The sequence below is a fragment of the Tripterygium wilfordii genome, chromosome 21, assembly GCF_013401445.1.
Source record: "Tripterygium wilfordii isolate XIE 37 chromosome 21, ASM1340144v1, whole genome shotgun sequence".
In the NCBI taxonomy this organism is placed as follows: Eukaryota; Viridiplantae; Streptophyta; class Magnoliopsida; order Celastrales; family Celastraceae; genus Tripterygium; species Tripterygium wilfordii.
In genome coordinates this window covers 7,687,048-7,702,023 of record NC_052252.1, presented here as the reverse complement: position 1 = coordinate 7,702,023, position 14,976 = coordinate 7,687,048, and the positions used below count along the sequence as shown (strand labels likewise).

The 14,976-nt window shown below is 36.0% G+C and overlaps 1 non-coding gene across 1 annotated transcript; it reads left to right on the top strand.

Moving 5' to 3' along the window:
• The first annotated feature begins 3,141 nt into the window (after nucleotides 1-3,141).
• Nucleotides 3,142-3,248, top strand: LOC119990257. Its single transcript, XR_005465985.1, has one exon. It is a non-coding gene; the product is annotated as a small nucleolar RNA R71 (small nucleolar RNA).
• Nucleotides 3,249-14,976: the final 11,728 nt, after the last annotated feature.

Sequence of the window (14,976 nt, the reverse complement as noted above, 5' to 3'; positions counted from 1 at the left end):
GATCAATTGCTCGAGTTGAAAAGGTTTCGAAGTTAAGCTAGCCTAGTATGTTCATCGTGATTTCCTTGCCTTTTTACGTGAAACTCGAGTTGGTTAGACAAGAGCCCTGGTTACTCAGTAAAAACACATAAGCGGAACAGGATTTTCATCAATTTTCAAGTTCATTTTTTTTAAATAAATAAATAGAAAGTTGTACACAAATAACTAGTGCCCATGATATCACTAACATGATGTTCTAGCTCATCTTAGAGAAAGTCCACATTCAACATATATACCCAACCAAGTCATACCCCACCATATTTCAATGCAAGTGAATCAATTTCGTAAGTAACCAAGTAGGCATCAATGATTCTTCAAGCATATAAGGGGACAAGATGGGTTCACAACTCAGATGTGAAACATAATGGAGTCCATCAAAGCTCAGTTCAACATAAAACCATAAGTAAGCATCATCCATAGTACATGACCTCAATAGCACAAAATAAGAGTACCCTACCACCCCACACTTAGAACAAGCTTTGTCCTCAAAGCATAATAGGGGAAGAATCATAACATAAAAAAAATGGAGGACAAGCTTGAAACAATACAACCTGCGGGTGGTGGCAGTAGTGCTGTAGGGTGAGAAGATGGCTTGTCGCATGGTAGCCATCGTCTTTTCTCTTGGCATAGTTCATTAGGGTGCCTAGGCTTATGGATGTCGCGCCTAGAACAGCCTACTGTAAACAGAATGCCTAAAAATTTTAAATACCTTACAGCCAGATTTCGACATATTTAAACTTGTATCCACACAAAAAAAATTTCAATAAAAAAAAACTATGAAGCACAATAGGATATGATTCATTGGGTTACCTCCCAAGTAGCGCTAAATTTAGTGTCTTCAGCCAGACGTAGCTGTACCTACAAAATCAAACATGCATGCATCAACACTTAACAGTTTAAGCAAACTCCCACCCTAAACTTTAGGAACATGCATAGTCATCAATGCAAATAAATAAAGGGAGGGAGAAAGCTTAAACACAACTCTTGTTTTAGATACGGAGAGAGACAACCTGATTTGGAGAAATCACAACAAGTCTCAACACCTTCACAACAATTCTTGGGAAACAAATCAAGGAGGATGGTGCACATGATACTTTCCCTTCAGAATCCCCGAAACATTTGCCCACAGAATTCAAGTTGGCAAGCCATAAATTTCCACCCTTTTTCTATCTTAGAATTCGTTATTGTGAAAGTACCATGGATGGACAATTTCAATGTCTCAAAAGGAGCACTCGCTTTACATCTCAACGTTGTTTTGGACCGTGCTTTTTTCAACTTCCTTGCTCTTGTCCGCACACCTTTCAAAGTTGGAGATAGCTTGCTAGTAACTGGAGATAGCTTGCTAGTAACAAGGGAAGTAGCCACTAGCTCGTTGGATATTGGCGATGATGGGGTCTTTTTGCTTTCAATGCCATCACCAACCACACATTCCACAACCTCATCACTTGAAGTCATTTTTGTCAATAGATTCACTTTCTCATGGCCAACCATATCAACATGAAGACATTCTCTAATGACTTTTGGAATCTTCATAGCCTTAAAGATTTTGAACTCCATGGTCTTGTCAAAGACTGTCGTTGTGAGCATGCCCTTTTCCACATCTATAATGGTCATTGTGGTAGCCATAAAACTGCGCCCCAAAATGATAGGCAATTCTTTCCCTGGAATAGGGTGATTTTTCATCTCCAAAACCAAGAAATCCACTGGAATAATGAATTCACCAACCTTAACCAACACGTCTTCAATAATGCCAAGAGGGTAAATAATGGAACAATCGGCCAGCTGAAGATAAACTGAAGTGGGCTATAGATTCCCTATGTTCATGGCTTGAAAGATGGAGTGGGGCATGATGTTCACGCTAGCCCCAAGATCAAACAATGCCTTCTCAATTTTATGCCCACCAATGGTGCATGAAATTGTGAAACTACCTAGATCCTTCAACTTTGGAGGTAGTTTCCTTTGCAAAATGACACTCGTCTCTTCTGATAAAAAGACTTCCTCATGCTCACATATTTTCTTCTTGTTGGTGCACAACTCCTTAAGCAATTTGGCATATTGAGGAATGGACTTAATAGCCTCAATGAGAGGTATATTAATCTCCACTTTCTTCAAAATTTCAAAAATATCCCGATTATACTTGCTTTTCTTAGCCGATACAAGATGAGATGGGAAAGGCACTTTTGGAACATACTCTTCTACTTCTGACTTTTCCTTCTCAACATGAGGTATTGTGGAAGCACTTGGCTCCACCACTATAAGCTCATCATGACTCTCACTTTCAAGCTTCTTATACTCAATCTTGTTATCCATTTTTTTCCCACTTCATAAAACAGTAATAGCATTAACATCTTCATGCTTCTTGGGATTAACCTCAGGTTGACTTGGGAGCTTTCCCAACTGTCTTTCACTCAAGGCATTAGCGAGTTTTCCTACCTGCATTTCAAGCTTTGAGATGGACTGAGTATTACTAGAAACATTTTGTTACAACTAAGTTATTGAATTGCTCATCTCCGGTTGGGAATGCTGCATTGTGACTTGTGATTGAGCAAGTTAGGTGATAAGGTCTTCCATAGTAGACTTCTTTGCATCTTGAGAAGGTGGAGCTTATGTTGGAGCTTGCCAAGGTCTAGGCCCTCGGTTGAAATTGTGGGGTAAAGCATAGGAGAAATTGGGGTGACTATTCCATCCTGGGTTATAGGTGTGAGAGAATGGATCATTCTGCTACCTATGAAAAGGTTGAACTGCATTAGCCTCAGCTTCAGGAAATATTCCACTTCTAGAACATACATGAGAGGATGATCAGTGCCTCCACAAATGCCAAATGGCTCCAAATTTTTACTCAACAAAGTGACTACCGCATCCAATTTCCTAGCCACAGATGCCATCTCTGTATTCGAAGTACCAGCCTCATAAATAGTGTGTTTAGAAACATAAAGATCACGAGTATCCCATTGTGAGGAATTCGTCACCACAATCTCAATAATTTCATTGGTCTCAGTCAGTTCCTTGGCCATAATATTTCCTCCAGCAGTTGCATCTAACCTATGGCGGCATTCATGCAACAGATGTTGGTAGAAGTATGAGATAATCTACCATGGCAAGAACTGATGATGTGGACAACCAATCAGTAGAGTCTTGTATCACTCCCAAGCCTGAAAGAGTGGTTCTCCCCTGTTCTGTCTGAAGTGGAAAATCTGATATCTTAACCTCTGTGTCCTTGACTGAGTATAGAACTTCTGAATAAGCTTAGTAGAGAGTTGATCCCAAGAAGTGATAGAATTTGTTGGCAGAGTCTTGAACCAAATCTTAGCACTTTCCTTAAGAGAGAAAGGAAATAGCTTCAATCGTATGAACTCTTCAGATATGCCCTGAATTTTTTGAGTGCCACAAATCTCCAGAAAACTGTCAATGTGATCACTGGCATCTTGATTTTCTGCTCTTGAAAAGGATGGAAGAATGTTGATCACATGGCATTTTAGCTCACAAGAAAGGTTTGGAGGAATAGTAGGATAGACGATGCAAGATTGTCTAGTAGAGAATTGTGGCATAGAGTAGTCCATGATGGAAACAGGAGCATTTGCATTGTTGGCATTGTTGCCAACTCATTCATGATTTTCAGCCATGCTCACTTGTTCAGAATATTCTCCCAAAGTTTTGTCACTATACGAACTAGAACTGGATGTAGGAGAGATAAACCGAGTGGGAGAGTGCTCCCCAAGAGGGTCCTTGTCTCTCTTGTTCCTTCGTGCACGTTCCAAGTCTAGATCAACATGAAGAATTTTTGTGTCTTGAGAACGCCTTCCCTGCATGAACTACAAACAAGAAGGAATAGTATAAGGGTCACTAATTATCAAGTAAGTAAGAACTAAGATATGTATGTAAGTATCTATGTATACAAACTAAAATGGATCAAATATAAGCAACCATCCCCGACAACGGCGCCATAAACTTGTTAGGTTTAAATTAACCTTACTGGCAAGTGTATTAGTCGGCGACTACAACACAATGATAAGCAAGGGTCGAATCTACAGGGACGAAGTTATGTCTAATCCAAATGTATATATGGACAATGCAAAAGAGTAAAGTTTCACTCAAGTTTGTTTGGTTTAGCAATTGAATTAAAGACAAGCAAATAGTAAAGTGTTCTTGGTATTTTCTTAGAATAAGGATGCAAATTACACTAATACAACTATCACTAATGCAACCAATATAAATTAGATGAGTTAATGAATATGATATGAACACCAAGGCTTTGGAATCCCCCTTGGGAAATGACTTACAAAGAGACAAATTCACACACACATTTGCTAATTCGGGCATAAAGAATCCGTACCTAAGTCGGTTTTAGCACACTTAAGCTAAATCTCCCTAAAATTGATTACTAGCCATCTTATTGGTCTAGGTCGGATATTCCTAAATACATTCTAGCCATCTTATTGGTCTAAACATGCAAAGGATTTCATGAAGTTCCATGGAGATTAGGATTCATATAAATTGTCACCTAATTAAAGGGAGACACATTCATAACCAAGAGTTTCAAGAAGCATAATCTACTTGACATATTACCTTCTAAGCAAATTCTTGAAACAATTTCATCCAAAAACCTAAAGTGTTGGCCAAACACAACAAGCATGAAGAAATTGCAATCAAGCATAGAAACACAAGATTTATACCCAAATTAACTCATATATATGTAAATCAAGTCATAGACAAAGTCATCAAACCCACGGCTTCATCCTAGCCTTGGCATAAGTGGTTTAGTTACAGATAGAGAGAGAAAAACACATAGAGAGAATAGAGTGGCATAAATATACCCCAAATATTGAGATAATCCAAGTTGGGTTAAAGAATTCCTCCTCCAAGCTCTAAGAATCTCTTTTCCGCTCTATTAAAGCTGGCCCAAAAGCTGTTTTGTGTGCCTAGGCGTGTTGAATTCATGCCTAGGCGTGCCACGCCTAGACGCAAGCTCATATTTCCGGTTCTCTTCAAATCAATGCTCCCTGGACTGGGTAGACGAAATTATTCTGGGCGTGCATAAATGTTGCGCCTAGGCACACTTCTTCACCAATATCTCCGGATATGTCCTGGGAAACTTCAAACGATCATAACTTCTCCATATGACCTTCGATTTGAGTGATTTTGGAGTCTAAGAAAGATTGCGATGTCTAATTTCCAATGCCTTTTGTTTTGCTTGATTGCAATAACTTTGCATAAAGTTATGACCATTTGAACACACGAAGGTCGGTGGACATTTCTCCAATTCTACCCCTTTTCCATCGCTTTTCATCCAAACCCGAATTTTCCCTACAAAAAGCATAACATCCCATAAACATATTAAATTTATTATTAATAGAGGCTTAAGAGAGATGATTAGCTATCAAAACTATAGGTATTTACATACCTATCAATCACCTAAACATTTAATATCATTGTTTAAAAAGAACAATGAAATTTCTTTAAATCAGTGAGATTTTCAATCTAACAGTGAAATTTCTTTAAGTTTCAATCATGATAAATATATTAAGCATATAAGAATGTTCAAATGAAATTTCATAGCAAACAGAGATCATATGATCACTCAAACAAGTCATATCACTATTTTATAAAAATATCGAAATTTATTTAACTCAGTGAAATTTCTTTAAGTTCCAATCATGATAAATCATATTAAGCATGTGAAAATGTTCATATGAAATTTCATAGCAAACGGAATATATATGATTTCTCAAACAAATAATGTCAATATTTTATAAGAACAATAAAATTTCACAGTTTTGTTTAATTTTCATAGTTTTTAGAACTTTCAGTTAGAAAACAACTTTCTCTCCTTCAAATCAAATTAAAACAGTGATTTCGAATTCTTTTTTTTTCACAACACATGCAATAAATCAATAATATATCCAATTATTTTGTTCCCTCTGTCCCAATTTGTTTGTTATCCTTTGGAAATCCAACTTTTTAAGGAGACATGATTTAATGCAATTCAACTACACAAAATAACCATGATATTCTAAATTTATCATTATTTATGGTGGTACTTTTTTCCCTTGAAACAAATGTGATTAAAGTTACAAGAGTAATTTTGAAATACAATAACAAAATTGTTAATTAATAAAGAAAAGTGACACTAGTTTTGGGACAACCCAAAATAGAAAAGAGGACTAAGAAAATGGGATAGAGGGAATATAATATATTCAGATTCGTCCAGAAATGCGAATCAAGAAAAAAATGAACCAAAAATCTAAAAAAAATGAAGAGAGATTCGTGATTGGAAATAAAAGAGAGTGAGAGAGTCGATTATTGGAAAGAGATGTTAGGATTGATCAATAAATTCAAAGTCGATTCAAATTGTGTGTGAAGACGAGGTATGCTGATGGTATGACATTTCTAAAGTTGTCGTTTAAACGGAAGGGGTTTAGCTATTTGGACAATTCAGGTGCATGAAATGGCAAAGGGGCCTTATTGGATGCCTGGATCAAGAAAGGTTTGAGAACTATCCGGACAGTTGATAGGGGTGTCCAGACAACTGCACTAGAAAACACGTCTGGAGGCTGTTATAGTCCGAACGGATTAAGTGGTTGTCCAGACGGTTGACAGGGATGTTGTTTTTCTATAAATATGAGACTTGTTTTCTAGGGTTGTAATCTAATTCCTATTTTTTGTTTCTCTGGATTTGAGAGACTGCTGAGAGACAGCAAATGGGGATAATTTTGTGGTGAATCTCTTAGGTTCAATTGAGTTCAAGGTGTGAGAGAAAATTAAGTGCGTGGTTTTTCTTCCAGTCTTGAAGGGTTTCCACGTATGTTATTGTGTTGATTGTGTTTCTATCCTTAGTTTTAATTTCTCTATTGTCGTGCGATTTTTTTTGTTAAGGAGGATCTTGGGCAAATTTTCTAACAACTAGTATTGGAGCAAGGTTTCTAAAAGCAGACATGTCAGATGTTAAAATCTACATCGAAAAGTTTGATAGGAGAATCAATTTTGGATTGTGACAAGTACAAGTGAAAAATGTGTTGATTCAATCTGGGCGACACAAATCTTTGAAGGGAAAACTAGTCTCGATTTTAACGAAAGATAAAGGGCAGTCCAGTAAGAGCGATGAAGATTGGGACAAACTTGATTTAAAGGTGACTAGTGCAATTCAGTTATGCTTGGCTAAGAATGTTTTGGCGAACGTGTATGGGATATCTACAACCAAGGCATTTTGGAAAAAACTTGGAGAATTGCACTAGTCAAAGGGTATTTCAAGTCAATCTTGGGCAAATTTCCCAACAAGAGAGAGGTGTGAGGTCGAGAGAGAAGAGAAACGTGAGTTGTGAGTTGAGAAAGAGAAATGAGAGAAGCTTAAGGTACGAGATGATATAAAGTGTTTTAGGGTTATGTTATATATTAGGGCACTTTTCTCCAACAAAAATTCAGGGACCTATTGGTTTATTCATTTAAGTAGTGGACCTAATGATGTGTAATCTATCTATGAAGGACTTATTGATAATTCTCCCTAAAATTAATTTGTATGTATTTAATTATTATTATTATTTTGTAATCAATATGTACTTAGTTATTGATAAAAAGCAATCATTTGATGGCTTATCATAAAAACTAATAAAGAAATATAAGAAATCATTATTTTAATAAAAGAAAGAATATAATAGGTAATCTGATGTAATATGTGTTGGATAGGGAATCTATAAAATTAGAAAACAACTATATTTTTTTTTGTATTTTAAAAAATATGTTAAGATTATTTGATAAAGATGCTCCTAGTCTATTTTGATTTAGTAACACTTTAGTTAGGTAATTATTGAATTATCAACCAGTTTATCCAATTATCAACATTCTGCTTGAGCTGTGTTGTACAAGGAGTCAAGGTTACATGCGTTTCGGGTTATGATTATGGTAACCTATTAATCTTTTCTATCATATTTTGTTTGTTTGTTTTATTAAAAATGTTGATTATCAACTAATGACCAGTTTTTTATTTCATAATTCATATATATATGGTTTGTATTATAATATTAGTATTATATTTTTAAAAATGTTGTAATGTATCGGGTTAACCAAGTAATTCAGGTCGGTTCAAGTTTGTTGAGATTTTAGGACCGGGGAAACCCATGTTAATGCGCCTAACATTTTTAGTTTACTTACCATTGGCTGAGAGTCCACTATCTCAAAACTTAATGACTCTTGAGACTAGGTCCATAACAACTTATAAGCCACTCATAATTTCTTTTATTTTTCTTTGTGAGACGTGTTCTGATTCTCCAACAAAGTTCAATCCAAAACGTGTTCTGAGTTGTGATATTCGAATTGTGATAGGTTTGAATATAACTGGAGCATGTTAATACTTGCTTGTTTAGACCTAAGTCAATTCAGGTAATCGAATTCTCATATAATAAGGAGTTTTTGGCCTAGTGGGAGTTATTCCATATAATTCCAAACATAATAAATCAAAATGGAGTTCACGACACTTTGAAAAGGCCTTTGACAGTAACACATTTCTTTTCAATATGATGATACCAAAATCACTCTCCATTAGAATCTTGACACATGGCACAAGGAACTAAACTAACAAGTCAACCGAGGAGTTACAAATGCTTACCTTGACCGCCGACCAAGTCTAAGCCTAGGAGACCAATCGAGAAGCATCCAAAAAGAACACCTAGAGCACAATGTCCGAGGAGAGAGCATCTCGGCAAGATTGAGATTCCCCTTCGATGTGATACCAAACATCTTATCTCGGAAGTCTCACGTGAACTAACACCTAAAGACCTAGAGTCCTGAAAGAGACCAACTCCACTTAAGAAAGGAATAAGGGAAGAAGTGATGAGAGAAATGACTCTTTCAAGCAATAGCTAAGTAGAGATATATCCTTTTTATAATTCAGTTACATTGCTCCAACATGGGTTTCCTAGTAAGGGATAAGCAAGTCTGTCTGGGTGTTCCCCTATTTCTTAGTCTTATCTATTTGTTCAGGTTGAGAAATCACTGGTTCAAAAATTACTACGGTGATAAGAGAAACTTAATACCGGTATGCTTTGGAACCCGTTACCACTACCCCAAAGGTACACTAGAGAAATGTTACACTAACGAGAGATGTTGTTTTCAAGACAAGACTTGGAGTAATGGTTAACTTGGTGGGCGTTGGACGAGCGCCCTGCGATAGCTTGTCGGTAGGGGGTGACTCTACATTTGGGAAATACCTGTGAAGCAAGCATTTTTCCCATACAAGAGGGGTTCAGATAAGACAACTATGTTATTGAGGGTCACCCGTGAAACGGTGTTAAATTAGGCCTGCATGCCGCTAGTATGGTCACCAACCCTGGGGGGATTCTCAACCGATACCATTGGAGCCCCTACAACTCACTGTTTCTCCCGTGCAAGCTATCCTGAGCAGAAACAATTACACTTTCTAATATCAGTCCTACGATCCTACCTCCTAATACAACGCCAAGACCAATCTAATTTTTTATACCATCACAACCCATTTTCATTTTTGTTGTGAACCGATTAGAGTTTAAGGATCAATAGACGGATTTGGAGGCTCCACAATTCTTTGAGTCTACAGTTCAAATCTAATGGTGGAGAAAAAGTTAGACAAGTTTTAAAAATGAAAAAATAAAAATGTAGTGTGATGTGACACACCTTTCAAATCATTAGATTCAAATTGTTGACTCTACAATTTTAAACGAATTGTGGAGCCCACAGATTCGGGGAACCCATAGCTTCCTACTCTTATTGATTTTTGTATTCAACTTCTCGTAAAACAAAGTGCTTGACAATTCCTCCTCTTCTAAGAAAGAAACCAAACTATGTGAAACCAATATGACATGATAGCATGTATGAAAAATTGCATATTGCAAAATGTATCTATTAATATCAACCAAAAATCTCCCAATTATATGGCAAAAAAAGCTTCTCCTTTGCATCCTCCCTAGGGATGATTTTGATAAGAGAGTGAGCTAAGCTACCCATGATTTAGCATTGCTGATATCATAAATCTCTCGATTTAAATCAACAATATTATCCATTTTTTATTTATTGATTCACTGTGGATACATCAACCCCTCACAGCTTTATTTTTCTACATCGTCAACAACGATACTTGACCAAAAAAACCCTTGTTATTTGAGAGTTGCTTCAACAATTTCTCAGCATTATTGTAATACGAAGAGTGGACTCATGATGATTTGATAATTGAGAGATAAGATAATGTCATTGACAAAAGATGATGGATGGTGTATGCCGACACAATTAAGAAAGAAAGACAACTCTCTTTAAGAAAGGTAGACTATATTAGATAAACAATAGTGCAATAGAAAAATAGTGGAAATAACACACATCATGCACATGATTGTGTGATTTCAAATATCCTATATTCTTATGTGTGAAAAGGGCAAGAAAGAGGCTTTAACAATACTTTCATTATTGAGATAAAACCCACTATTGGATTGTAGTAAAAGAAGCAATCATACTTACCTCCAACAAGTCTACATCATGCCCCCACATTTCCCATCTTGAAACCACTTTTCAAATCAGGCTTAATGGAAGAACTCATTTTTGCAAAGCAACAAATTAGAAAAAAATATTGTTGTCTTAATTATGAGTTCTAGTATTTTTGGCTAACGAAATTGAAAGTATTATACATATATATTATATTCACCTTATTCTTTTTGTCACCACCAATATGGATGGATGGGAATTGAATTATTTGGGGGTGAAAAATGTGCTACTATTGAAGAGCAAATATATAGATGGCCTCCAATTTCCCTACAAGATTAAATATAGAAAAATAATAATATCTATATTCTTTGTCCTTTTCTCCATTATTTTTCAACCATAAATATTTTTTTACTAGGGAACCCATCAAAAGAATAGCTCACTGGACTCAATTCCAATGATAAATCCATGGGTCACATGTGATACCTGCAAATCACACAGTCCGATTAAGCCTTGGGCTGAAACCAATGCTAAAATAACGCTAAATTGCTCCAGAGTGAGTATTAGATTCTGTAACCTCTCAGTACTAAGAACAACTCCAAGAGGATACCCCTAAATGGAATGTAGTACTTGCAAATCCCAAAGTTGAGGTACGTACCACCATCCCCAAATCAAAAAAAATTTATTCTCACTTTCTCCCTTTTCTCTCTTTTTCTTTCTCTTCATTTTCTTTTATGATATAATGTATTAAAATATTTGATTTGGTGTTAAAATGGGGGTGTGATATTAGAATAGAGATCTCTTAAAAATAATTTATGGTTAAAATAGTGGAGAGGATGTCCCCCATTTTGAGGTATAAGGTTGAAGTTGCTATAAATTAAAACTACTAACTTAACCATATGAACAAACGATTTTTTGTTCCCATAAATGTTATCCATCCACTTCCCTACACAAATGATATAATGATCAATCAAAAGGAGAAAAAAATGAAATGATATGATAAAGACAAAGATAAGGCAAAAGGAGGGGGAAAAAAAAAGGGCTTGGAGATTTTTCTTTTAAAAAGAAAATTTATTTTAATTTGTTTGTGCAAATATATTTTTTTGGTACTATATTGGGCCTTATAATTTTCTCTAGAGGGATAAATTATAATTTACTGAGATAAGTACGGATTTAACTCATGTACTTTGCATTTTGGGTCAATTAAGCTCTTGAACTTTTTTTGGGTTAAACAAGCCCATATACTTACTTTAATAGTACAATTTATCCCTTCGCTGTAACATACGTTAGAAATATTGATGCGATCCTTAAGTGTAATTTTCTTTTATTTTTTCATTTATGATGTGATGTACATGTAGACGTCACCTATCATATTGTGACATGTGGTAATTTTTTAAATTATTGATTTTTCAAAATTATAACATGGAACCATATCTATTTGGAAAACTTTAGTCATACCCAATGTTTCCTAAATACACCCCTTTTTAAGCGTAACCCATAAAATCTTATATTTTTATAAATACACTGAAAGTACTGAAAAATTGAGACATTTGAAAAGTGCACCCCAAGATTGAAAAGCAAAGAAAAAACCTACAAAACACAATAGGGAATTCCACTTCTAAAATACATCAAAATCATCAAATGGAAATGGAAATGCCCTTACAGAGTGAGCATCTGGCTTCACCATATTGCATCCAAATGGAAATGTCCTTACCATAGCCAGAAAGCTACTGCTAGAAAGAACATAAAGACCCAACAATTGCATTGAAGGTAGAAAGTGCATAAAACCAATTCTAGGTCAACAAAGAAAGTGATACCTTGTCCTAGAAAATCAACAAAGGCCTCTGTGATTCCATCTTAGACTCCAAATTTATCAACTTATTATCAATCACCAACTAAATCCCTGAGCCCCACAACTTCATTCTCGACGGAATGAATCTCCTCCAACATTTCCCTTTCTTGAAGTTGCTTACTTTACCAAATATCTTATCGAATCCACTCACCAGCATATGGGTTGATTTCTCAATTTCATATTGTAGAGACTCCTTGGATTTCACCAACTCCATTGAGTGCCTCTAATTCAATCTCGAAGCCTCCTCTTTCTCACGCAAAGTCTCGTCTTTCTGCCTCGAGCACATGTCCCGCTTCTTGATAGCCTCATGAGCAAACGCCTTCAATCGATTGAATGACACCTGTAGCTCTGATTTCAAATTCTTCACCGTCTCGTGAGCCGCTCACTTGCGATCGAGGTAGTCGTGGTATGCATAGATCTTCCTCTGTTTTTCCAGACATTGGGGGTGGGGTGTTATGAGTCAAAACCTAAAAAAACCACAAAGTCAACGGGAGTCGGGGTGTGTTTAGTGAACATCGGGGTGTGACTAAAGTTTTCCTATCTGTTTCATACATATCGTAAACCCTAGAATCCCCGCCTCTTTGTTTCCGAAATCATTTTATCCCAAGATCAAAATATAATTCACCATGAATTTGTAAATAAATTTATCCCAAAATGAAAAGATAAATCACCCTGAAGAATGTCCCCTCTCTCTCTCTCTTTCTCTTTGTTTTTATATGATTCACGTTCATTAAGCATCACCTAATAGCTAGCTCAATTGTGGAACCTACTGAAATAGCTCGGCTAAAGCACGAACTGATTTCATCTATCAAGCAGAAAAGAACAAAATAACATTTCTTAATGTTAGTATGTTTGATTGATTGAAGATGTCATTGATTTTGAAAGGCAAGAAAAGGATCTGGAAATGAGGTTGAGGGTGTATTCCTCTCCAAACAGGTTGGCGATAGAGCAATGGTAGGTGGTGCTCTCCAACGACTGTCCATGTCTTGTTTAGAATTCCTTTTGGATATGCAACTCGCTTAGATCCACCTCCACAGCAACAACAACGGATGCTAGTGATCCTTCCTCCTCCTCCTCCTCCTCTTCCTCCTATGGTTCATGTTTATCCACCTGCCACTGCTACTTCTCCCACTCATCCTCCTACATCACCATTTCAGATTTAGGAGCTCAAACGGTGGCCGGTGCAGCTAGTTAAGGAAGAATAGGGTTTGGTTTTGTTATTTTGATTTTAATTTTGGGTTAAATCTCTCATTAATGATGCAAGTGTAACATGACATTTTTACACTCCTTTTTTTAGGGATGATAATTTGTCCCTAACCCGCCCCGATCCCCCACCCCGCTATACATGTTTATATATATATATATATAATAAAATATAGATAAATATTTATTTGTCTAAACATATATTAATTTCATATTATTATCAAAAACAAAGTAACACCTAAACCCAAAGTCCCTAAACATAATATTATCATACTCCTAATTAGATTGAATAAATGTTGATAAAAACTTACCCTAAACCCTAAGTTAAATATGACTCTCTAGTCTCTATTCCTAAGTCAATTGAATTGATATTGATAAAAACATAGGAACCTAAACCTTAAGTTAAATATGACCCTATACTCTTAAATCCTAATCTCCAAACCCCTAAAGGCCCTAAACCTAAGCACTAAACCCTAAAGCCATAATATGACCCAGTACTCATAGATGTTGATAAAATCTTAACACCTTAAGATTTTATAAAATAAAGTATAAAACTAAACAATTTAAAAATATAGAAGTGTATAATATAAAATTTAAAATCAATACCCTTTAAGTAAAACTAAAATTATTTAATTGTGTTAAAAATATAATAGGTGGTATGTAAAGATAATATTTTAATTAGTTCGCAAATGTAACATAAAAGTAGCCAATAGCCTGTTTGGCATAGCTTATTTTGAAGCTTATGAGCTTCAAAATAAGCTTTGTCGAACAACCCACATAAGCTAACTTAACTAGCTTATAAGCTCTAATAAGCTCCAAAAAAATAAGCTTCAAATTGAAGCTTATTTAGAGTTTATGTTTTTTTTTAAATTTTTTTTGGTTATTCTCTTTTATTAAGATAGCATTATATATGATATTATGAAATTTTTTTATTTTATATTTTAAATTAAATTGAAAAAGACTTTTTTAGTTGTTATAAGCTAGCTTATGCTATAAATTTCGTCGAACACCTAGTAGCTTATTTCACAGCTTATAAGTTAGCTTATTTTTCACAGCTTAGAAGTTAGCTTATTTTAACAGCAAATAAGCTCTGCCAAACGGAGCCAAACTAGTATGTTGGTTAGTCCATTACTCTACCACTTGGAAGTCTTAAGTTCGAATTCCTTGGATGTGCAATTTAATTTTTCAATTTTCAAAGATGTTGAATAGGGGCGAGGCGGGGGCGCGGGGACCCTTGGAGGTGCGGGGCGAGGACGGGGTTTAAAAGTCGCCCCGACATGAGGGGATAGGCGGGGCCCGGGGCATACCCTTGGAGATGCGAGCGGGGATTGGGTAAAAGTCGCCCTGACATGAAGGGCTGGGCGCGGGGCATACCCTTGGAGGTGTAGGACGGGGACGGGGCGACCATGATCCAATCCCGACCCGTTGCCATCCCTACTTTTCTG